Raw genomic sequence first — 23,473 nt, forward strand, 5'->3', positions numbered from 1 at the left:
TGATTACAGCATTATTGAGAGACGAGAAAACGAAGCATCCGCACACAATCATCTTGCGGTTGGGTGGCTATTTAAAACATTAGCTGTGGCTTAGCTCGGCTATGCCAGTATATACGTAGCGTGAGGTAAGGTTCAGCTGGCTATTATTTGGTTTTCCTGGTTGCCTAGGATTAGCCTGATTTGGCATGCTTATGGCTGCTTCAATGACACACACACGGTATACGCATTATGTGACACATGTACATTTATCAAGGGGCTCTGGCACAGCGTCACAAATCGCCCCAGAACCATTCACAGGCGCACGCCAGTGTTGCTGCGACGCACGAGCCATCGGTTCCACGCCCGGCCACCCCTCGCATGATCATCAAGGGGACCGGGCCCCCATGTGCAGAACGAAGGTCGGCGAAGACGCTTGGCGCGTGGCTGGTGTATGAGAGACGACGGGCAGCGAGCAACGTTCTGCGCGCCATGTGACGCCAGTGCCCTTTCGCATGCGCAGCACGGCTCTCCAGGAGCCACACGAAACTGCTCAACCTCGGCCAGTGTAGCTCACGCTACAAAACGACAGCGAAATTATCACCGGATGCGAAATTGTTCCGGTAATCAAATGTGGTGGCGTCTTGACTGCTGTGGACTGATGATGGCCGTAATCATCAATACCATTATTCAAAACTTAAAAGAGGGGTAACTAAACATTGGTAAAACTTAGAGCGCGACAACGACAATGGAAAGAAGGCAAACACAAGCGCTCGTTTGTGCTTGTCTTCTTTCTATCGTTCTTGTTAAATCGTGCTCTATGTTTTACCAAATATGCACTAACTTTCCCAAAAGTCTGTTCTACTGAACTGAGCATTGGAAGTGTAGCATTGCTTCCAATGCTTCCATTGCTTCCATTACTTCCATTGGAAGGGTAGCATTGCAAACCCCGCATTGCAGAAGGCCAGAAAGATGTGTCCCCGTGGCATGACCACATTTTGCGAAAAATACACATTCGCGCACCTTTTATTATGCCTGCTACACTAATGGTAAACATGTTTCCGTTGCTAAACAAAATGACATCACACGAACTGACTATGCTCGGACCGAGTTCCAATTGCCTTGTGTTTTGTCCACAACGTTGGCATTTCTCAGGAGAGTCTTCGGCTACTCAAGTTGTTTTTTAATAGCACGATATATTTCGAAGGAAGAAACCAAACGTTTATCTTCTTCCTTTCTGCAGAGTTAGTGTGATGGCCTTAATAAGTAATAAAAATTTGTTTCTTGCAGCTGTGTTCTATAGCAATGGCTGTATTGTAATGACTGCATTCTGGTACTTGTGTATTTTAACTACACGGGATACGTCAAGTTTCAGCAAGGGGGTTTACAATGTGTACTGCAGACATTCCGATTTCCAGTGCGAATGCACTTTAAAGTGCGAATGCACTTTATAAGCGACCCCAAACCATCCACCGCCGGCGGCGGCGGCGGCGGCGGCGGCGGTGGCGGCGTCCGCAGTGTTCCTCTATATTTAAAAAAGAAACAGCATCCGGCGCCAGGTTTCGATCCCAGGACTTTGCGGCCGCAGCGCGACGCTCTACCGACCAAGCCACGGACGCGACGGTGATATCAGTGTTAGTGACGCGCCTTATATCTTTAACGCATTCAAACTACGTCGTCAGCGGCGTGCGTTGGCGACTCAGCGGCGTTATAGCGGCTTGATAACTGCGTGGTGTGCACGTGATACTACAAACCCAATGGAAGAGAAGGCGGCGAGGCGGTGGGCTGCGGGGGCCGAGCGCAAGCGCCGCAAGCGGGCCGACAACCATGCATTCGCACTTTCACATTCTCCCCCTCGGGGAAATGCGAGGGAATTTTTTTTGTGTGTGTAATCACAAGAGCAGCCTACACACTAAACTTTTTTACGCCCTTTTGGCCAAAAAAGGTGTAAAATAATTGAAAAAAGGGTGTTGGGAGGCCCTCACACCCTTTTTCTTGAATCTCCACACCCTTTTTCGTAGCTCTCCACCCTTTTTGCGTGAAAAAAAGGGTGTTGACCAACCTCAACACCCTGTTTTTAGGAAGGGTGTTGAAAGGGTGTGGGAAAGGTGTTCAGCTCTTCATTGATTGAGGCCATGCATGCAATATAATTTCAAAAAGACATCCCATTGCACCATCCTCCCAACCTCGTCAAAAATGTTCAAAAGAAAAAAAAAAGCTGCCAAATTCAATAAAAAGCATCGGCAGCACCGACGTTGAAACAGGAAAAAATATCAGCCCTTGCTTGTTACGACTTCGACAGAATAACACTCCCCCTCCCACTTTTTGTTTTCTACAGCCTTGCACGGAGCACAGCACAGCCTTGAACTGTGACATCTGTATCATCATTCCGTCGTTCCCTGTTCCTCTCCTGCCCCACCAGCACAATCATAGCCCTCTCTGACAACAGTCATTCTCGTCACTCAGTGGAGTTATAACGTACTAGCAATCACAATTTTATTCCATTCTTATTGTTAGCGACCGTAAATATTGTGTACAAATGCAATAAACAGACCACATAGTTTCTCCTGCAGAAACAACGTTGGAGAACAAGGCAGATATCAAAAGAAAACAAAAGTTGGGGAGGTAGGGGCATGAAATCGGGCGCTAAATAAACAGACGCCAAATAATAATACGATTACTTACACTAGAACACTGCCAAATTTCATTGCGCAGTGTTATCTTACTATCTGCTGCTTTTTTTAACGTTCAAATCGAGCGCCAAAAGCTTCAGTTCGCGTTTTGTGTTTGTAAACTTTAAATATCTAAGCTTCTTTATTATAATACACACAATAAATAATAAACCTAAAGATTATGTTATATTCAGTAAAAGAGGCAATTATTTATTGTTGTCGTTTTAATTTGTTTACGCAACTCCCTGCCGACGGCCGATTCCCTGAGTACGGCGCGCGGCGGCGTGGCCGGATTCCGGAACAGATACCCCGTGACCCGTCTTACGTGTTTACAGTGGTGTGCGGTTAAACAAGCGCAGTTATTATGATTAATTGGGCACCTCGTCGTCTTCGGTTGTGTCTGTCGTGTTCGACTTCGCGATGGAGTATTTGAGAACAACTTTGCCACCTGAAGACGGCTAATTTCGTTGGCGCTTGCCTCTGAACGTCGCTCGCTCTTCTGCGTCGGCTCCTCTCGGTAAGCTGTCTCGTCACATTTGCCGCCTTTCTTGTCACTGGATGTCGTTTGTAGCTGTCATCGCCGCTTTAAGGATTCGTTAACAGGAGCACGCGTGTGTGAATTGTTTAACTGAACTGGCGAGGTTGAACCTAGAGGGCTCGTCTCTAGAAAGGCGATGTGCGAAAGATTGTGGTGCTTGCATTGAGCGCTAAACGCACTGGCGCTCAGTAACGCCGTGGCGCTCAGTAACTCAGTAACGTTTCCCATTCCGCAGCACTATATTGAACAGCTTCAGAGTTCACCACTGCGAACCACGTCTTACGCGTAGTTTATCAGAACACGGGCGGGTATACTCCTCTAAACTGTGCTGCGCAGCGTTTTCGGCTTCGTTGATCACCGCAGTCGTTTGTGCCGTGTTGGGAATTGCGAGGAAGAATCGTTTGCGAGCGAATGTGCGCGCCTCGCAAGCTTCGTTGCGTTTGCGGCGAGCCACCTCACCATGTGTACGGTGCCGCGGTACGCGGGCAGTGATTTTGGCTGAATGTTGTTGCCCGAGACGTAACATTCGTGCACCTAATCATTTCCATTCTTGCATGTGTGGTAATCATGTGTCATCCCGTTTTAGACCTCTGGACGGTCTGAGCGCATCACGTCCCTCCATTCAACCGGACAAGAGCCACAAGCATTGTCAACAGTGTTTGGCCGCCAGAACGTAAGTTTTCAAACACAGTTTTGGTAGCACAGTGGGCTATCATACTTGAATATTGTTCGATTACTTGTATGTACAAGTTCTCTCCCCCGTAACAATTATTGGTGTTTCATGCATAACCTAACATGTAGGCGCTCAATGGCAACCTTTATTGTTAATTTCGGAAAACTCAAAGTTTCACCCAAAATCATAATGTGGGCGTAGCAGTTAATCACCATGTATACGATCTTCCTGGTGTTAGTCATGTTTACGGTGAAGCCATATTTCTTAGGTGGTGACACAAAAATGTTATTACCTTTGTAGTTTAGTCTTCGATAAAGCCTTACCAGTTCTGTTTTCAGCTATTTTTTGGATGTTTATCATGTGAATTGACAGTCCTTGCAGTCCACTTTTTCAAATAGTTATGTAACTGCCTGTACCATTTAAACATGCCTGATTGGGGTTCTGAAGGCTGCGATTTACGCACGCTAGTGCTGTACCGCCAATAAACAAACATCCTTCCACAAAGAAAAAGATTTGAAAAATGTAAAGTATCCGCAGCATTATTCTTAACTGGAACATTGCAATTGTTAGGCCTGGGGCTTTTCCTGAAAGCACTGTGGATGTTATGAGAGAGGAAAACCACTCAAACACATCTGTCAAGGCCGTTGCTGCTCCAAGATGCGTGCAAGCATTGAGTCTTCTGAGCAATACATTACACCCTTTTTTTAAACAACCGACGTGCATGCTGAACGTACTCCTGATTGGGCGTTTGCCAGGCGCAAGGAATTTTTTTTCGGGGGGGGGGGGGGGGGGGGAGCCGTGGTCGACCAAAAGATGGGACGGGGAAATATGTAGGCAAGGCATCTTGCGCGTTGTTTTGCAAACAACGCGCAAGATGCCTTGAAATAACTGACTTTAACATGCGATTTGTGTATGCTCAACGCTAACTGTAAAGCCCACCTTAAAGGAGCCATGAAGAGAAAATGCAAGTTGGTTTTATTCGAAAGATTTCGTGTTTTATAGTGCCCCCAGCGCTTGTCTGGATACAAACGGTGCTTTATTCACTGAGAAATTAAACAATTTAGGTTAAAATTTTGATTTTCCCACTCAATCGTGCGTTTTCGTGGTCCCAAATGACATCACAGGAACCGACCGCTCTGCAGCCTAGAGTACCTTCATTCACGCATCCGCCGTACAGGGCAGAGACACGTATACGCTGGCGCCGCCATTTTCGGTTGCTCGCTCGCCGCCGAAGCAAGTCATTGTGTCAAAACCGCGCTAAAATTATCGCCGCAACGCGGTTTACTGAAGAAGTTTGAATCATATTGTCTGTTTCGCGTTGCTAGGTCTCGTGGGAAACGAAAAGAATAACGCGTTGAGCCTGTTGGCCCAATTGCGGCGGCACGGGACCGTTCAAAGGTTGTCTCCACCCTGTACAGCGGTGTTGGTTTGTTCCCGCGTTTTTTTTACGTTCTGTAACCTAGATGGCGCCACCATACCGTGGCAAGCGTTTGGTTTGTTTTTGCCCGCATTTAAATCTGGCTTGTTTTTGTTCTGGGAGAAAATATTCGTTCCCTGAAACAGTGCTCGCTCGACAAATGGGGTCACGTAAGACACCGTTGCTTGCGTCAATCGGCCAGTGTCGTCTGAGACAACCCCAAGCCCCGCAGTGCTGTGCACAGCTAAACCAAGCATGCTGTGCGCAGTACGAACAGCAGAACGCATCAGTACTTCTATGTTTACATGTGCTTTCGTAACTTCCACTGTTTGTCCCATCATTCTTATTGCTTTGTAAAGAATGTGCCCTAAATTTAAGCGCAAATCGCTCATTCGTCTAGTTTGTAAGCTCTACCTAATTGGCGTCTGCTTCTGCCAGCCTCCGCCAATCGCAGAGCTTAGCTCATGTGACATATAGGTTCTGTTGCGGGAAATGAGCTGGTGGGTCGCATGACCATTCCCGTTTTTCCTAATTATGTAGCTTATTTGAGCGAAGTTTACGTTAAAAGTGGTGTCAGTATGATTCTAACGAGACAATCTTTTGAATGAACCAAACTTGTGTTTTCTCTTCATGGCTCCTTTAAGGAGCTTAGATGGTGATGATAATTAGGATCACCTAAATTCCCGTTCGCTGGTCTATGGGCTGACCACGGGCGAATCATTCGTCCGCAGAGCAGGTGGTTAGGCGGACCCGCGCTCGTGAGCGTGATCATGAGTGCGCTCGTGAGTGGCGCGCGGTCCCCGAAGTTCGTCGGGAGGAAGTGGAGGCCAACACTGAATGTTTGCTATCAAGATTCTCGTGTTTTAGATTTTCCTTTAGAAAAGGGACTATTAAGTTTTCTTGTCAGCTATGAAGTACAGTCGAGCACGATTTGAAGGTTATCGCGCCAGCATCGAGCGGCCAAGCGTGCCACCAGCCCACGGTTTCGTTTCGGAACCATGAAAATCGAGATTTCGCACTCTTCGCTCCCTTGTTGGCTGTTCCATGATACAACAATGGCCCGCACGACTGACTTGCCACCCTTTGGGTTTCAAGCTGTACATTCGTTGTTATCAAGCACAGACTTGGACTTAGTTGCCCTTTATTACGCCGACGATAACAAAACTTGCATGGAATATTTGCTAAAGCTGGTGTTCTTTCTGCTTCGTTTGAAAGAGTAGCTTTCCCGCGACAACCATCGAATCGCAGTGGACTGTACATGCGGCGCATTCGTATATTATGGCGGTGAAGCTAGCAAACGTGCGTCTTCGTCGTTAAGTAATCGCCTTTTGTTATTTTTTGTGCTAGTAACGTGAGTAGTACACTTGCGCTAAGCAGAACACCTTATTGCACTGCTGTGGAATGTTGAGCTTGTTGCACGTTTCTTAAATTTCATTATATTTCTATCTGTTAAATCGAAACAGACATGGCTTCAGTAAAATTCCGGTTAAGCAAATACAGAATGCTGATTCTAACCAAGAGGGAGGTCAAGGAAACAGTGGAATAGTGCCAAAAAAACAAAGCTCCGCAATAAGGAGAATTGTGTAGTTTTGTTGATGTGGAGGAAATACAACATGGGCAGAGCAATGCTTTTTATGCAGCAGAAATTATGGATCTGCAATAGTCAATGAAATGCGATGTCAGTAGAAAAATAAACATATCAAGGATTGATAGTTGACTGAACAAAATACAGCGACATGCTCTGTCATGTGATTATACTTTGTACCAGTGTAAAGACAAGGAATGACACGCTCCCGACCACATGTAAGCCTATATGCGGCTTTTCCTGCTGTTCTGCCATTCCCCGGCCGTGCTGTTCCGCCATTGAAACAGTGGGGCTGTTTTGATCGGCTCGCGGCAGGTTCCCGGTGCTTGTCGGTGTATCCGGCGCGAAATGCAGCCGGGCTGTATATATTGACAGGTACAGCATGTGGAGCGGGCGCAGGGATCAGACGTTGACATAGCCCTTGTTTTCAGCTTTATGTGAGCAAGAATGTCCTTAAAACTGCAGGTAACTTCAGGCGGTTTTTCAGGCTGCCTAAACCGCACACCAGCCTTGGCATAAAACATTATGAAGAAGGGGGGAGGGGGGCACCTGGACCCCCCCCCCCGGCTACGCCCTTGGCGTGTGCTTATTCTTTCTTGCATCCACCACATTCGAGTCGTCACGTTAAATTGGGAATGCTGGAATCCAGCATATGCTGGCAAGATACGAGGGCTTGAACACAACCCACTTGCCCGCAATGACTTTTCAAAGATCTCCACCACCTGAAGGTACTGAAGTGAGATGTAAGCATTGCCTGAAAACCATTCCAGATAAGGGTACGAAATCATAGTTATGGGCCTTTCTCGCCCATTTACGTGTTTTGAACAAAAAAAGTGCCATTTAAAGGTAACACGTCGTTCCCTGCCGATTTCTGATGCCTGATTAAGTTTGTGGGCATAAATGTAGCAGCTTTCTCACATGTCTAACGTGTATGCGGGCTTGTTAGGAGTGAAGTAGGTAAAAATTGAAAGGTTTGATTGTAGTTGTGTATAGATTACCTACATTGTTTTCATTCCAAGAAAAGAAAAATTGAGGTAACCTGCCGATTGTTCTGCATTGCTGCATTTTATTATGCTTGTATGATTCGTAGAACCTGCAGGAGTTCAGCTGCTTGTTAAAGGAAAAATGAACAATGGTACAAAAAGAAGAGCATCTACTAAATAAAAATCTTCACAATCGCAGGATGCCAACGGTCCACCTACCAACTTGCGTCCTCCATTGTTTCTGCTGGCTGGAGCGGCGCATGGAGCATTTTTCAGCTTCTCGAAGTTTGTGATCAAGCGGTGCCCAAGTGAAGAATGCCGCAAACGGATCTTCTGTTTTAATGCCACAATTTCATGTGCTGAGCACTTACTCGTAAGGCATTTTAAATATTCATCATCCCAGAGGGTATGTTACCTTCGTCTTGGGTGGAATGTGGCTGCAATCAGGTTATTTGTGACAGAAACAAGTGAACCACGTGGGGAGAGTCATTGAGGCCTTGTTGATTGCGCATGCTTCTGAAATAACGTTTTCATTCAGCTGAATACTTTCTAAATATTACAATTTGTGAACAAAATATGATAAAAGTCATGATTAGTTGTACTACAGTGCAGGAAAGAAATGCCAGCGCATGTTTTAAGAGCCTCTTATATTTCAGGTCATTGGCTGGTGAGCAATAAAACAGAACTCAAAATTGTTTAAAGTGAAATCAAATATTTGTTGTCACCAGTGCATGACCCGTAGTAAAAGCTATCTGCTCTCCCAATTTCAAATGAGACAGGAAATGCCAAAAAAATAAGGAAATAAACAAGACAGCTTGCTACAATAAACCAATTCAAAGAATTGCTCAATGTCTATAAAGTGGTGATTCAGGCGGGTTAGTTCGGTGTTGATGAAATACAAGCAGGCACTCGCCTGGTCAAAAACAAATAAACAAATAAAGACATTTTGGGGCCCCTACTGGTCCCTTGATCAGAATGAAAGGGGGGTGAAAGGTCTCGATTATTTATAGGTTCGGTGGCGCAGAGTGCGCATGTGTATCTCGGGGAGATTACCCCGCGACCGGTTAATCGTGTTTTTAGTTGGTTGAATATGCACTGATTCTAAAAGTAGTGTCGACAGGCGCTTCTCTGATGCGATTATGCTTGCGGAATCCCAATTGATGACGTGGTCAGTAGCCAGGTGATGATCCGCCAAGGCATTTCAGCTTACATTGCCCTTTTTGACATCGTTCTGGTGCTATTGAATTCTTCTTTTAAAAATTTCCAGTGAACTATGTAGGATGCATCGCTATCCTTGCATGGAATTTTGTAGGCAACTCCGGGGAATCTTGATTTTTCTAAAGGGTCCTTCACGCGTACCAGCTTCTGCTTAAGCCTGTTCGTTGGCACGTGTGCAGTTTTAACGCCATATGTGCCAAACACCCTTGCAAGAGCTTCACTGATGCCTTGCGTGTAGGGGACGGCAGCGCGTTTTTGCCTGTCTTCTTCAGGAACCCTTTCGGAGGAGGCAACTGAAGCCCGCAATTGTTGCGTCCTCACAAGCTTTGAAGGGTAGCCGTTACTGCGAAGGTCCTTCCTTACCACGGCTAGCTCTTGCTTGCGCAGACCAGGCTCAGAGCAGATTCGTGATGCGCGTGAGAAGAGTGCAGCAGCGACGGAGCGTTTTTGGCCTATAGGATGCGCAGAGTCGAACCCCAGGTATCTACCCGTGTGGGTCGGCTTTCGATACACAGTGGTTGTAAATCCTTTGGCCGACCGTCTCACAAGTACGTCGAGGAAGGCGATCTGTCCATTATTTTCCTGTTCCATGGTGAACTGGTTGCTTGGAACACAAGAGTTTAGATGCTCAATTAAAGGCATTACGTCTCGGCGGTGGATCACACAAAAACAGTCGTCTACTTAGCAGACAAAGATCTTGGGGCCGTCTTGTACGAGCATAGCGCAGAATTTTCTAGAGCCTCTAAGGCAATATTCGCACAGACTGCTGAAATGGAATCTCCCATCGCTGTTCCAAACTGCTGCTTGTAACATTATACGTTGAAAACAAAACGTGTTCTGCAGGCCAAATTCCAGGCAAAATTACGCGGTCCGGAGTTGCAAGGATCTACTCGAGAACGATGCATCTCTGCCTTCACGTTCGCCAATTGAGACGCAAGACTTATATTGTCTCCTGGAATTTGGCCTGCAGAACACATATATTTTGTTTTCAACGGACCAGCGGTTTCGAACAGGGATGGGAGCTTCCGTTTCAGCAGTCTGTGCGAATATTGCCTTAGAGGCTCCAGAAAATTCTGCGCTATACTCGTACAAGACGGCCCCAAGATGTTTGTCTGCTACGTAGACGACTGTTTTTGTGTGATCCACCGCCGAGACGTAATGCCTTTATTTGAGCATCTAAACTCTTGTGTTCCAAGCATCCAGTTCACCATGGAACAGGAAAATAATGGACAGATCACCTTCTTCGACGTACTTGTGAGACGGTTGGCCAAAGGATTTACAACCAGTGTGTATCGAAAGCCGACCCACACGAGTAGATACCTGGGGTTCGACTCAGCGCATCCTATAGGCCAAAAACGCTCCGTCGCCGCTGCGCTCTTCTCACGCGCATCACGAATCTGCTCTGAGCCTGGTCTGCGCAAGCAAGAGCTAGCCGTGGTAAGGAAGGACCTTCGCAGCAATGGCTACCCTTCAAAGCTTGTGAGGACGCAACAATTGCGGGCTTCAGTTGCCTCCCCCGAAAGGGTTCCTGAAAAATACAGGCAAAACCGCGCTGCCGTCCTCTACACGCAAGGCATCAGTGAAGCTCTTGCAAGGGTGTCTGGCACATATGGCGTTAAAATTGCACACGTGCCAACGAACAGGCTTAATCAGAAGCTGGTACGCGTGAAGGACCCTTTAGAAAAATCAAGATTCCCCGGTGTTGCCTACAAAATCCATGCAAGGATTGCGACGCATCCTACATAGGTGAAATCGAGAGCATGATGGAATCCCGTCTGGCCGGGAGGGTACATTAGGAACGAAAAAGAGACGCTGACCAGTCCAAAAAAAAACGTACTGACGTTTGGGCTTCCAGCACCGAAGCCTTGTTCACAATAAATGCATCACCAGAAGTGGGTCGTTTAAGTGGGCTTCTATAATCGCTGCAAAGAGCGTGAGTAGATCGGGTTTAGATTTCCGTCGTTACGATTGACTGTGTTAGATGTGGTCTGAATGATTAGTGATTCCAGATGTAGCCGTGATGGTCACTTTTTCTGTAGCGACGATTCTTGCATTGTCCCAATCAATCTTGTGGTCATTCACGATGGCGTGTTTGGCTAAAGCATTGTTGCGGACGCTTTTATTCTTTACTTCACGTGCGTGCTGCTGCCGATGATTCTTATAATTTCCTGATTCCCCGATATACACGCCGCTGCAGTCTGCACAAGGTATCTCGTATACCACACCTGGGAAGCGCTCCTTGTGCAAGCGGTCCTTGACTCTCACGAGCTCATGGCGCATCTTTTTGGCTGGAACGTGGGCCACCTGCACGTCATATTCCCGTAGGATACGTGCCAAACATTTACTTGTTCCTGGAAGGTAATGCACAGGAGCTCGCTTCATCGGGGCAGGAGGCACGTCCAGTTGTCCCCGTCGTGTCAGTTGGCGTTCTGTTGTGTTTATAATGTGCCTCGGGTAACCGCAGCTAGCCAGGTCGTCCCGTACCTTTGCCGTGTCCACCGCCGCATCCTCGGGCTTCGAGCACGATCTTTTCGCACGCTGCAGTAGCGTGCTAACAACAGCCGTCTTGCGGGAAGAGGGGTGCACGGAGTTGAAGTTCAGGTAGCGGTCTGTGTGCGTTTCCTTGCGGTACATGCTGAAACGTAGCCTCTGGCCCTGCCGAGACTCGAGGACGTCCAGGAAGGGAAGTTTGCCATCGGCCCCATCTTCTGACGTGAACTGAATGGCACGTTCCATACTGTTGAGGTGGGCCAGCAAGCTGTTCGCCGCGTCTTTCTGAACGTCGCCGAAACAATCGTCGACATAACGCAAGAACACTTTTGGTTGAGGGGCAAAGGAGGCTAGCGCGCGTGCTTCCAGCGCTTCCATGGTCAGGTTCGCCGCCGTGACCGAAATAGCGGCACCCATTGGAGTCTCCTGCCTTTGCTTGTAAAAATGGCCTATAAAGAGGAAGTACGTATTGTTCAGGCAAAAATCTAGAAGCCTGCGTAGTTCTGGCTCATCCATCGGTGATCTCTTGGGCGTTTGATCAGCCTCGAGAGCAGCGGTGCATAGGTTGACAGCCAGGTCAATCGGAATGCTCGTGAAAAGGGACTTCACGTCGAAGGACACCATCAAGTCGTCTTCCTCGATCACGGTGTTGCGAGTCTTCTCGACGAAATCGAAAGAATTACGAATGTGAGTGGTCCCTTTACCGACGAGCGGAGCCAGAACTTGGTGCAGGGCCACCTGTCGAAGTTCCTGCACCAAGTTCTGGCGCCGCTCGTCGGTAAAGGGACCATTCACATTCGTAATTCTTTCGATTTTGTCGAGAAGACTCGCAACACCGTGATCGAGAAAGACGACTTGATGGTGTCCTTCGACGTGAAGTCCCTTTTCACGAGCATTCCGATTGACCTGGCTGTCAACCTATGCACCGCTGCTCTCAAGGCTGATCAGACGTTGCCCAAGAGATCACCGATGGATGTGCCAGAACTACGTAGGCTTCTAGATTTTTGCCTCAACAATACGTACTTCGTCTTTATAGGCCATTTTTACAAGCAAAGGCAGGAGACTCCAATGGGTACCGCTATTTCGATCACGGCGGCGAACCTGACTATGGAAGCGCTGGAAGCACGCGCGCTAGCCTCCTTTGCCCCTCAACCAAAAGTGTTCTTGCGTTATGTCGACGATTGTTTCGGCGTCGTTCAGAAAGACGCGGCGAACAGCTTGCTGGCCCACCTCAACAGTATGGAACGTGATATTCAGTTCACGTCAGAAGAGGGGGCCAATGGCAAACTTCCCTTCCTGGACGTCCTCGTGTCTCGGCAGGGCCAGAGGCTACGTTTCAGCGTGTACCGCAAGGAAACGCACACAGGCCGCTACCTGAACTTCAACTTCGTGCACCCCGCTTCCCGCAAGACGGCTGTTGTTAGAACGCTACTGCAGCGTGCGAAAAGATTGTGCTCGAAGCCCGAGGATGCGGCGGTGGACACGGCAAAGGTACGGGACGACCTGGCTAGCTGCGGTTACCCTAGGCACTTTAAAAACGCAACGGAACGCCAACTGCCCCGATGAAGTGAGCTCCTGTGCCCTACCTTCCAGGAACAAGTGAATGTTTGGCACGTATCCTACGGGAATATGACGTGCAGGTGGCCCACGTTCCAGCCAAAAAGATGCGCCATGAGCTCGTAAGAGTCAAGGACCGCTTGCCCAAGGAGTGCTTCCCCGGTGTGGTATACGAGATACCTTGTGCAGACTGCAGTGGCGTGTATATCGGGGAATCAGGAAATTATAAGAATCGTCTGCAGCAGTACGCACGTGACGTAAAGAATAAAAGCGTCCGCAACAATGCTTTAGCCGAACACGCCGTCGTGAATGACCACAAGATTGATTGGGACAATGCAAGAATCGTCGCTACAGAAAAAGTGACAGCATCACGGCTACATCTGGAATCACTAATCATTCAGACCACATCTAACGCAGTCAATCGTAACGACGGAAATCTAAACCCGATCTACGCACGCTCTTTGCAGCGATTATTTGAGCCCACTTAAACGACCTACTTCTGGTGATGCATTTATTGTGAACAAGGCTTCCGTGCTGGAAGCCCAAACGTCAGTACGTTTTGTTTGGACTGGTCGGCGTCTCTTTTTCGTTCCTAATCCTACATAGGTGAAACTGGAAAGTTTTAAAAGAAGTCAATAGCACCAGAACGATGTCAAAAAAGGCAATGCAAGTTGAATTGCCTCGGCGGATCATCACCTGGCTACTGACCACTCCATCGATTAGGATTCCGCAAGCATAATCGCATCAGAGAAGCGCCTGTCAACACGACTACTTTTAGGATCAGAGCATATTCAACCAACTAAAAACACGATTAACCGGTAGCGGGGTAATCTCCCCGAGATATACATGCGCAATCTGCGCCACCGAACCTATAGATAGTCGCGACCTTTCACCCCCTCTTCATTGTGAACAAGGGGCCAGTAGGGGCCCCAAGGCGTCTTTATTTATTTGTTTTTGACCAGGCGAGTGCCTGCTTGTATTTCATCAATGAATCACCCTCCCCTGACGAGTTTTCGTCGAACCTTGGACTGTGTTAGGTGTCAGTGGGTTTACACAGCCAACTTGTGGGGACGCACCTAAGCTCTTAACAAATGAGCTGCGTAGTGGCTATGCACTAGCCATGGTTTTATTAGTTGCCTTGATGTATATGATCTTCTGTCGCAGTGTTTTAGGTAGCTCACTCGCACATTATTCCTTTGTTTTTGGACATTGTGGAGTGTCCAATGTATATTCGTTCTATTTCTGATTTTTATTGCAACTGTAAATATGTCAGGAGTCCCGTACTGTGTGCACGAAGGCAGCCTAAATAAAAAAATTGGCTGCCTTGTCTTTGCTTAGAGGGGCCATGCAGACAACACACAAGTTTGATTCATTCGACAGATTGCCTCGTTAGAATCATACTGACACCATTTTTAGCTGCACTTCACTCGAATAAGCTATATAATTAGGAAAAAGGGAATGGCCATGCGACCCACTAGCTCATTTCCCACAGCAGTACCTATGATGTCATATGTCCCCAGCTGTGCGATTGGCTGAGGCCGGCAAAAGCAAACGCAAATTGGGCAGGCCTTATAAGCATGCCGAATGAGCTATTTGCGCTTAAATGTAATGCATATTCATTTTACAGCAGTAAAAATGGGGCAGTAAACAATGAAAGTTACGAAAATACGCGTACACATACAAGTACCGATGCGCACTGCTGTTGGTACGGCGTGCACTATGCTTGTTTTAGCTGCACAGCACTCCGCCGCTTTGGAGTTGGCTTGCACGGCCCTGGCCGATTGGCATAGGCGATGTTGTCTTACGTGACCCTGTTTGTCGAGGATACGTCATGTTTCACAAAACCATTACTTTCTACAGTAACGAAAACAAGCCAGGTGCAGACGCGGTCAAAAACAAAGCAATGGCAAACAACGGTTTGGGGATGAGTATGGTAGCTCCACCTGGGAGGACTGATGGCTAGAAAGGCTGCAGACCCGAGTGACGCAGTAGTTTGTTTGATTACATGCACTTATGGCTTCATTGCTGACATCCCAAAAACACACGATATGGTGGGAGAATCAGACTTTTAACCTAAATTAATTTCTCAGTGAATGCAGCATCATTTGCTGAAGCGGTGGGGCACTATAAAACAGGAAATATTTTGAACGAAGCGAACTTCTATGTTGTCCGAATGGCCCCTTTAATGCACTGTATTCTATTTTTGGTTCCTGTAGTGATGTCACCATGAAGGAACCGCAGTAGACAAAGTTAATGTTAGCGCTTTACCATGCATTTTTTTGTGTTTGATGGAAACAAATATAATACTCTAACCAAGGACTTTATCCGAAGCGTTCCCAACGTTTCGGAACCTACTTGGCTCCTTCATTAGAACTGTCTATGTTTGACCAAGAGCCATAGTTCTACATATAAACAATTTTTTTGTTTGCTGCAGCGGATCAGAGGCTAGGGCACAAATAGGGGGTAGAACAGCTAGATATCTGTTCATCTTTCGCCGGCTTGCTTTGGTGTGACAACTGTATCTAGTTGTCAATTCCAATTTGTTGTGGTCAGTTTTTCTCAACTAAATTGTAGCTTTTTTAAAGATTATGGAAGGTTTTGTGGGCCTAAAGGGTTGCCGCATTGCATGTTTGGCCTATGTAGCGTTGAAAGCGGATATTTTGCTTCAAAATGGAATGTTGGCCTAGCATCATGGTCCTGTGGTTGCTGCTCACTTTCATTCATGCCATTATTTTTTATATTATCACTTCAAATTAAAAGTTAACCAATCTGCTGTCATTTTAATTTTGTCACCTGCTTTATACTTTCTTTTTTTTCAACTGTCTGTAAGGAGTGACAATTCGTCTTTTTATGATACCAAGGCATCGAACTGTGCTAGTTGGTACATGTTTGAATGGATGAAAAACCAGTGGAAAACACAGGGTACGGAAGAGAACGACGGGATAAGCTTGTCGTGTTGTTCTCTTTTAACTGTGTCCTGTGTTTACCGCTGGTTTTTCATCCATTCAATTTTCATGAATTTGTTCAACAGTGATTAGTTTAAGTGCTCAAGCAATTTTTGGCTTGAAGGTTCCCTGTAGCATTTATATAAGCGCTCTCTGCTCTTTTTTTACCCAAGACCCCATTACCAGCCTTAATGAGATTGTCTTTTGTAGACATGAAGTTGAAATAAATATTTGTTTGCATTGCTTTGCATATTTTGAAAGAATTGCTTGCTCACTTTCTTTCAACCCTGTTTCTTAATCCTGCTTAAAGCATTTTTCCATGTTTATTTTTTTTCAGAACCAGGAAGGGTGCTCATCCTCGGTTCTTGCTGAAGCACCAGTATCTGTACTTCACACGTGAGCTTTGTACACACAGTAATTATGGTATGAAACATTTTACCAGTATTAGAGCTTGCTTTGTAGATGTCAAAGCTCTCGACAGTGTAGCTGGGTGCTGTTGTAGAGAATAATTTTGTGGCTATAATACTTGAGATTATTTTAAAATGTACATCAAATACTAGTAAGAATAGCTCTCTAAATTGGTGGCCATTTTCCTGGTGGAGGCAGAAAGTGAAAATACCCATGTGTGGAGATTTAAGTCCACAATAAATATCCCAAAGTTGCCAAAGCTAATCCAGAGCCCTCCTCGCGGTGCACTTAATATCCCATGTGCAGCTTTGTGTAAAAACAGCCAGAAATGTATGATCAATTTAAATTGATTTTAATGTTTCTAAATGCAAGTATTCTAAGTTTAAGCTGCCTTATTTAGTAAAATATTTTCTAACAATTGCATAGCTACCAAAGGTTTGCAGAAAAGCTTTCATTGGTTATGCACCTTCTCAGCGAAACAAAAATGTCATTAAGAAAAGCAGAAAAAAACCTAAATATGGCAAGTAGCAACAGTAAAGCTGCTAATAAAAAAGATGCTAAACGTTTTATTGATAATATTGCTGATTTTACTTCTAGTCAACTCTTAAAAGGGCTATAGACGGGTTTGATGGTTCCCATGACGCACCTCGTAATACTAGACGAAACTAATGGGCACTGGCTGTTGGCTTTTCATTTGCAACATCGAAAAATGACCCCACATCCACCAGCAGGGACATAATGCAAGGCACCATGCACAAGCTAGACTCATGATAAAATACTGCTATAACAACAATGTCATCACATTTCAACCAGGGAACCCATATGCATTGTTCTGTGATGTTTACAGTTCTTGGTATTGCTATGTGGGGTCATTTTTCATGAAGCAAAAAGAATAATGTAAAATAAAATAAGTGGCAGTGGGGACCCAACTTTTATGGGTAGAATAAAGCCACAGTACGTAGGGAAGTATACATATTGTATTTGGTCTGCCTTAATATTGAGCTTTTCTGCTCAGCTCAAGAATAAGGCACTAAACATTGCGAGTAGCTACCGTGATTGGAAGTTTGATGAAATGCTGAGAAGCCAAGGGTTTTAAGGTTCGAAGAACTTTTGTGCAGTTGATTTGTTGCACGCCTTCTTGCTTTCACTGCATAACACGTTTATGCTGTGCAGTGAAGCTCGAAGGATGTGCGCTGCAGTATAGCAAAATGAACATAAAATTGAATTTTTAACACCGTTTCGAATAATCAACATCCTCTAATAATACAACTTCTGTACTGCGATTTGGCTGTAATATTAGACTTTATAAATGGATGTTTCAAAAATCGGTGGGTCAGAAAGTTCAAGTAAATTATCAGCTGACATTGAGCTTTAATGGAATGTCTCATAGAACGGAGCTTGGAAAGCACGAATGTTTCATACCGTAATTGTGTGTCATACTGGGCCATATGTGGCTGCACACCTGCAGCGCCATTTGTGAACGGAGGATGATGCACCCTTTTTGTACCCCTTTAGGTGGGTGCTTTTGCAGGAAAAGCTCCTACCTATGATATTTTGGGCAGAAAAGGGTGCTCCTGCGGCGAAAGAATCTAAGCACCCTAAAGGGTGTGCTTGGATTCTGGCGGTACTTGTCCGTGCTAAGCGCATGATATGGTTTGGACATTCCAAGCTCTAGCCCGCCGAACGCAAAGTAATGCCTTGACTCCAACGCGAGTGCTTTTAATAACAACTTTGATGACACCACTGTTGAGAATCGGTTGAAACGGAGCAGGCGACGCACGTCGGTGTTATATTTTTCTTCGGCGTGCGGCCGCAGTGGCACGAGCCGTGCGATCAGCCATGTTCGTGGCTATTTCAGTGTTGCCAAACGAAAAAATTGACAGCTAAACTTTTCAATGAATACCGGCTATAGGATGGGTCAAAGGTAAATGTTCTTTATAGTTCAGACTGCTGTGTCCACCTCATTGCATTCGGAGGGAAGGAAGTTCATAATTGCTTGTATCTTAATATTTGGTATGTGCTTGGCTGTAAAGTTTTAAGAGAAGTTGCCAAAATGTTTATTAATAGACACCTCAATCATAGTTTATGGTTGTGAATTAGTTTTAGTCTCAGGATTCATGCACAGAATTTTGCAAACATTCTTGTTTCTTTTTTTGTGTCGCAACATTTACTGTCGATTGTAAAAGTTTGTTCGGAAAACGTGGTTTCATTCGGCTTGAGTCTCAAGATTTTTGACACAAAAGAAATTGTGCAATTTATGGTCAATAGAACTTATAAATGTGGTTGTCTGCCTTTTAAAAAAGTTGTGACGACAAATACCAATACAAGTTCTCTACGGGTGCACATCACATGGGATATTGTTTTTGGAAGCTACCACCAGAAAACATGATTGCAATTGTAGTGGGGGTCCAGTTCTGTCTAGTTGTATCACTTGAATGCTAATGTGTAGTGAGCACACTGATAACGGTTTTCAGTGGTCCCTCTAGTGCACCAATGTTGTGATCGTCACGTGCATGAAATTGGGAAGTTCTATTATTTCTTCTTTTTTGGTTCAGACTACTACGTTTTTTTTGTGTGTCATGTCAAGTTAACCGATATTTCAAGATATCCGAGTTTGATGCCACGAGGGATCACTGTATATATAACTTAAAATTGTGCCATTAGTCATAAATTGTTGCATTTCATTTACTTACAGAGCCTCCAGACATACACCTGTCGCCATGAATTGCATTAGGACACCATGGTGATAGGTCGCAAGCCTCCAAGGCTATGGTGATGACATGCGCAACACCATGATACTGCGCATGCCATCACCTTTAAAAAACGGTGTGAGGATGCTCAACACCCTTTATTTAGGGTGTTGAGCGTCCTCACCACCCTTTAAGGGTGTTGAGCATCCTCAACACCTTTTTTTTGTTCTTACACCCTTTTTTCGTCCGTACACCCTTTTTTGGCGAAAACACCTTTTAAAGGTGTTAGCCATGGGACAAGGTTTTTACACCCTTTTCGGCCAAAAAGGGTGTAAAAAAGTTTAGTGTGTAGCTTGCACTACGCTGATCTTTACATGTTCTTGGTTCTTTTTTGTTTGTAATTTAGAGAGGACATATGCTTGTGGTGGTCTCTTTCCGAAGGGCCATGGCCCATGCGGTTTGAAAGGATAGTGCAATAGCGAGTTGTGGGATTACACCCCTAATAAATTTATGTGATTGCTACAAAGATTTTATATTTGTGATTTGTTTTACCCTGCTTTCTCTTTGTGCGTCCCGCTTTTATACCCTTTGGGCTCTCTCGTGGCGCACTCCCATTGGCTTCTTGCTTCTTCCTTGTCCTTATATGGTCATCTCGCCACTTGTCCCATGCGTGGCCTTCCCTGATTGGCCGCCCAGTGCGCTATCACCTTTGCCCATGATTCCTCGGTGGGTCGGCGCTGGCGCTTGCTGATTGGCGCGCTCCTGGCGCGAACTTCAACTGGCCGTTCCTTTGCTCTTTTCTTTACTGTTTTCGGGGGTTTTCATGCATCCCCTCTCCGGGGGGAGGGGGGTGCCCTGACACATGACAATTACCCCCCGCTTTAAGAGTTTTTTTCTAAAAAAACTGCTTCATCTTGCCCGCCGATGTACCTTCTGATCACCACCACTGTTCACTACTCACACAACACACCTCATTACACAACCCCGTTAACTTGTTAATCACTCTACAGTTGACTTCTTTCTGCACACCATAATATAAATTTCGTCTGCACACCCTTCATCACTTTACAAACCCCCAAGCTGTTCACCACCCCTGCTCACTCCTCCAGTGGTACTTTTCACTACGCTTCACACTTCACCACACCAGTTTTTTCACCCTTACCTGTAGTTCACTTGTGTCCCGAACACACACACTTGGTTGGTTGCACAACGTTCCCGTTTTATCACCAATACATCACTTTCTTAAACACCAATCTACTCAAACACACTCCTCTAGCACATCACAGCAATCAAACACTTCAGTGAACACACTAAACTTTTTTACACCCTTTTTGGCCAAAAAGGGTGTAAAAACCTTGTCTCATGGCAAACACCTTTAAAAGGTGTTTTCGCAAAAAAAGGGTGTACGGACGAGAAAAGGGTGTAAGAACAAAAAAAGGGTGTTGAGCTCAAAAAAGGGTGTTGAGGATGCTCAACACCCTAAATAAAGGGTGTTGAGCATCCTCACACCGTTTTTTCAAGGTGATGGCATGCGCAGTACCACGGTGTTGCGCATGTCATCACCATAGCCTTGGAGGCTTGCGACCTATCACCATGGTGTCCTAATGCAATTCATGGCGACAGGTGTATGTCTGGAGGCTCTGTAAGTAAATGAAATGCAACAATTTATGACTAATGGCACAATTTTAAGTTATATATACAGTGATCCCTCGTGGCATCAAACTCGGATATCTTGAAATATCGGTTAACTTGACATGACACACAAAAAAAAAACGTAGTAGTCTGAACCAAAAAAGAAAAAATAATAGAACTTCACAATTTCATGCACGTGACGATCACAACATTGGTGCACTAGAGGAACCACTGAAAACCGTTATCAGTGTGCTCACTACACATTAGCATTCAAGTGATACAACTAGACAGAACTGGACCCCCACTACAATGCAATCATGTTTTCTGGTGGTAGCTTCCAAAAACTATCCCATGTGATGTGCACCAGTAGAGAACTTGTATTGGTATTTGTCATCACAACTTTTTTAAAAGGCAGACAACCACAATTATAAGTTCTATTGACCATAAATTGCACAATTTCTTTTGTGACAAAAATCTTGAGACTGAAGCCGAATGAAACCACGTTTTCCGAACAAACTTTTACAATCGACAGTAAATGCTGCAACACAAAAAAAGAAACAAGAATGTTTGCAAAATTCTGTGCATGAATCCTGAGACTAAAACTAATTCACAACCATAAACTATGATTGAGGTGTCTATTAATAAACATTTTGGCAACTTCCCTTAAAACTTTACAGCCAAGCACATACCAAATATCAAGATACAAGCAATTATGAACTTCCTTCCCTCCGAATGCAATGAGGTGGACACAGCAGTCTGAACTATAAAGAACATTTATCATTGACCCATCCTATAGCCGGTATTCATTGAAAAGTTTAGCTGTCAATTTCTTCGTTTGGCAACACTGAAATAGCCACGAACATGGCTGATCGCGCGGCTCGTGCCACTGCGGCCGCACACCGAAGAAAAATATAACACCGACTTGCGTCGCCTGCTCCGTTTCAACCGATTCTCAACAGTGGTGTCATCAAAGTTGTTATTAAAAGCACTCGCGTTGGAGTCAAGGCATTACTTTGCGTTCGGCGGGCTAGAGCTTGGAATGTCCAAACCATATCATGCGCTTAGCACGGACAAGTACCGCAAGAATCCAAGCACACCCTTTAGGGTGCTTGGGTTCTTTCGCCGCAGGAGCACCCTTCTCTGCCCAAAATATCATAGGTAGGAGCTTTTCCTGCAAAAGCACCCACCTAAATTGGTACAAAAAGGGTGCATCATCCTCGGTTCACAAATGGCGCTGCAGGTGTGCAGCCACATATGGCACAGTATGACACACAATTACGGTATGAAACATTCGTGCTTTCCAAGCTCCGTTCTATGAGACATTCCATTAAAGCTCAATGTCAGCTGATAATTTACTTGAACTTTTTGACCCACCGATTTTTGAAACATCCATTTATAAAGTCTAATATTACAGCCAAATCGCAGTACAGAAGTTGTATCATTAGAGGATGTTGGTTATTCGAAACGGTGTTAAAAATTCCATTTTATGTTCATTTTGCTAAACTGCAGCGCACATCCTTCGAGCTTCACTGCACAGCATAAACGTGTTATGCAGTGAAAGCAAGTAAGCGTGCAACAGATCAACTGCACAAAAGTTCTTCGAACCTTAAAACCCTTGGCTTCTCAGCATTGCATCAAACTTCCAATTACGGTAGCTACTCGCAATGTTTAGTGCCTTATTCTTGAGCTGAGCAGAAAAGCTCAATATTAAGGCAGACCAAATACAATATGTATACTTCCCTATACGTACTGTGGCTTTATTATACCCATAAAAGTTGGGTCCCCACTGCCACTTATTTTATTTTACATTATTCTTTTTGCTTCATGAAAAATGACCCCACATAGCAATACCAAGAACTGTAAACATCACAGAACAATGCATATGAGTTCCCTGGTTGAAATGTGATGACATTGTTGTTATAGCAGTATTTTATCATGAGTCTAGCTTGTGCATGGTGCCTTGCATTATGTCCCTGCTGGTGGATGTGGGGTCATTTTTCGATGTTGCAAATGAAAAGCCAACAGCCAGTGCCCATTAGTTTCGTCTAGTATTACGAGGTGCGTCATGGGAACCATCAAACCCGTCTATAGCACTTTTTAGACTTGACTAGAAGTAAAATCAGCAATATCATCGATAAAACGTTTAGCATCTTTTTTATTAGCAGCTTTAGTGTTGCTACTTTCCATATGTAGGTTTTTTCTGCTTTTCTTAATGACATTTTTGTTTCGCTGAGAAGGTGCATAACCAATGAAAGCTTTTCTGTAAACCTTTGGTAGCTATGCAATTGTTAGAGAATGTTTTACTAAATAAGGCAGCTTAAACTTAGAATACTTGCATTTAGAAACATTACAATCAATTTAAATTGATCATACATTTCTGGCTGTTTTTACACAAAGCTGCACATGGGATATTAAGTGCACCGCGTGGAGGGCTCTGGATTAGCTTTGGCAATTTTGGGATATTTATTGTGGACTTAAATCTCCACACATGGGCATTTTCACTTTCTGCCTCCACCAGGAAAATGGCCACCAATTTAGAGAGCTATTCTTACTAGTATTTGATGTACATTTTAAAATAATCTCAAGTATTATAGCCACAAAATTATTCTCTACAACAGCACCCAGCGGGTGCTGTTATAGAGAGATTGTGCAATACCAGACAATTTACTACACTGTCGAGAGTTTTGAC

The 23,473-nt window shown here is 45.0% G+C and overlaps 1 long non-coding RNA gene across 1 annotated transcript; it reads left to right on the forward strand.

Moving 5' to 3' along the window:
* The first annotated feature begins 2,939 nt into the window (after nucleotides 1-2,939).
* Nucleotides 2,940-8,151, forward strand: LOC144173124 (uncharacterized). Its single transcript, XR_013323162.1, has 3 exons — nucleotides 2,940-3,165; nucleotides 3,773-3,859; nucleotides 8,044-8,151. It is a non-coding gene; the product is annotated as an uncharacterized LOC144173124 (long non-coding RNA).
* Nucleotides 8,152-23,473: the final 15,322 nt, after the last annotated feature.

This window comes from Haemaphysalis longicornis, unplaced genomic scaffold (genome assembly GCF_048455015.1).
Source record: "Haemaphysalis longicornis isolate Haplotype H1 unplaced genomic scaffold, Haemaphysalis longicornis Haplotype H1 scaffold_29, whole genome shotgun sequence".
Taxonomy (NCBI): domain Eukaryota; kingdom Metazoa; phylum Arthropoda; class Arachnida; order Ixodida; family Ixodidae; genus Haemaphysalis; species Haemaphysalis longicornis.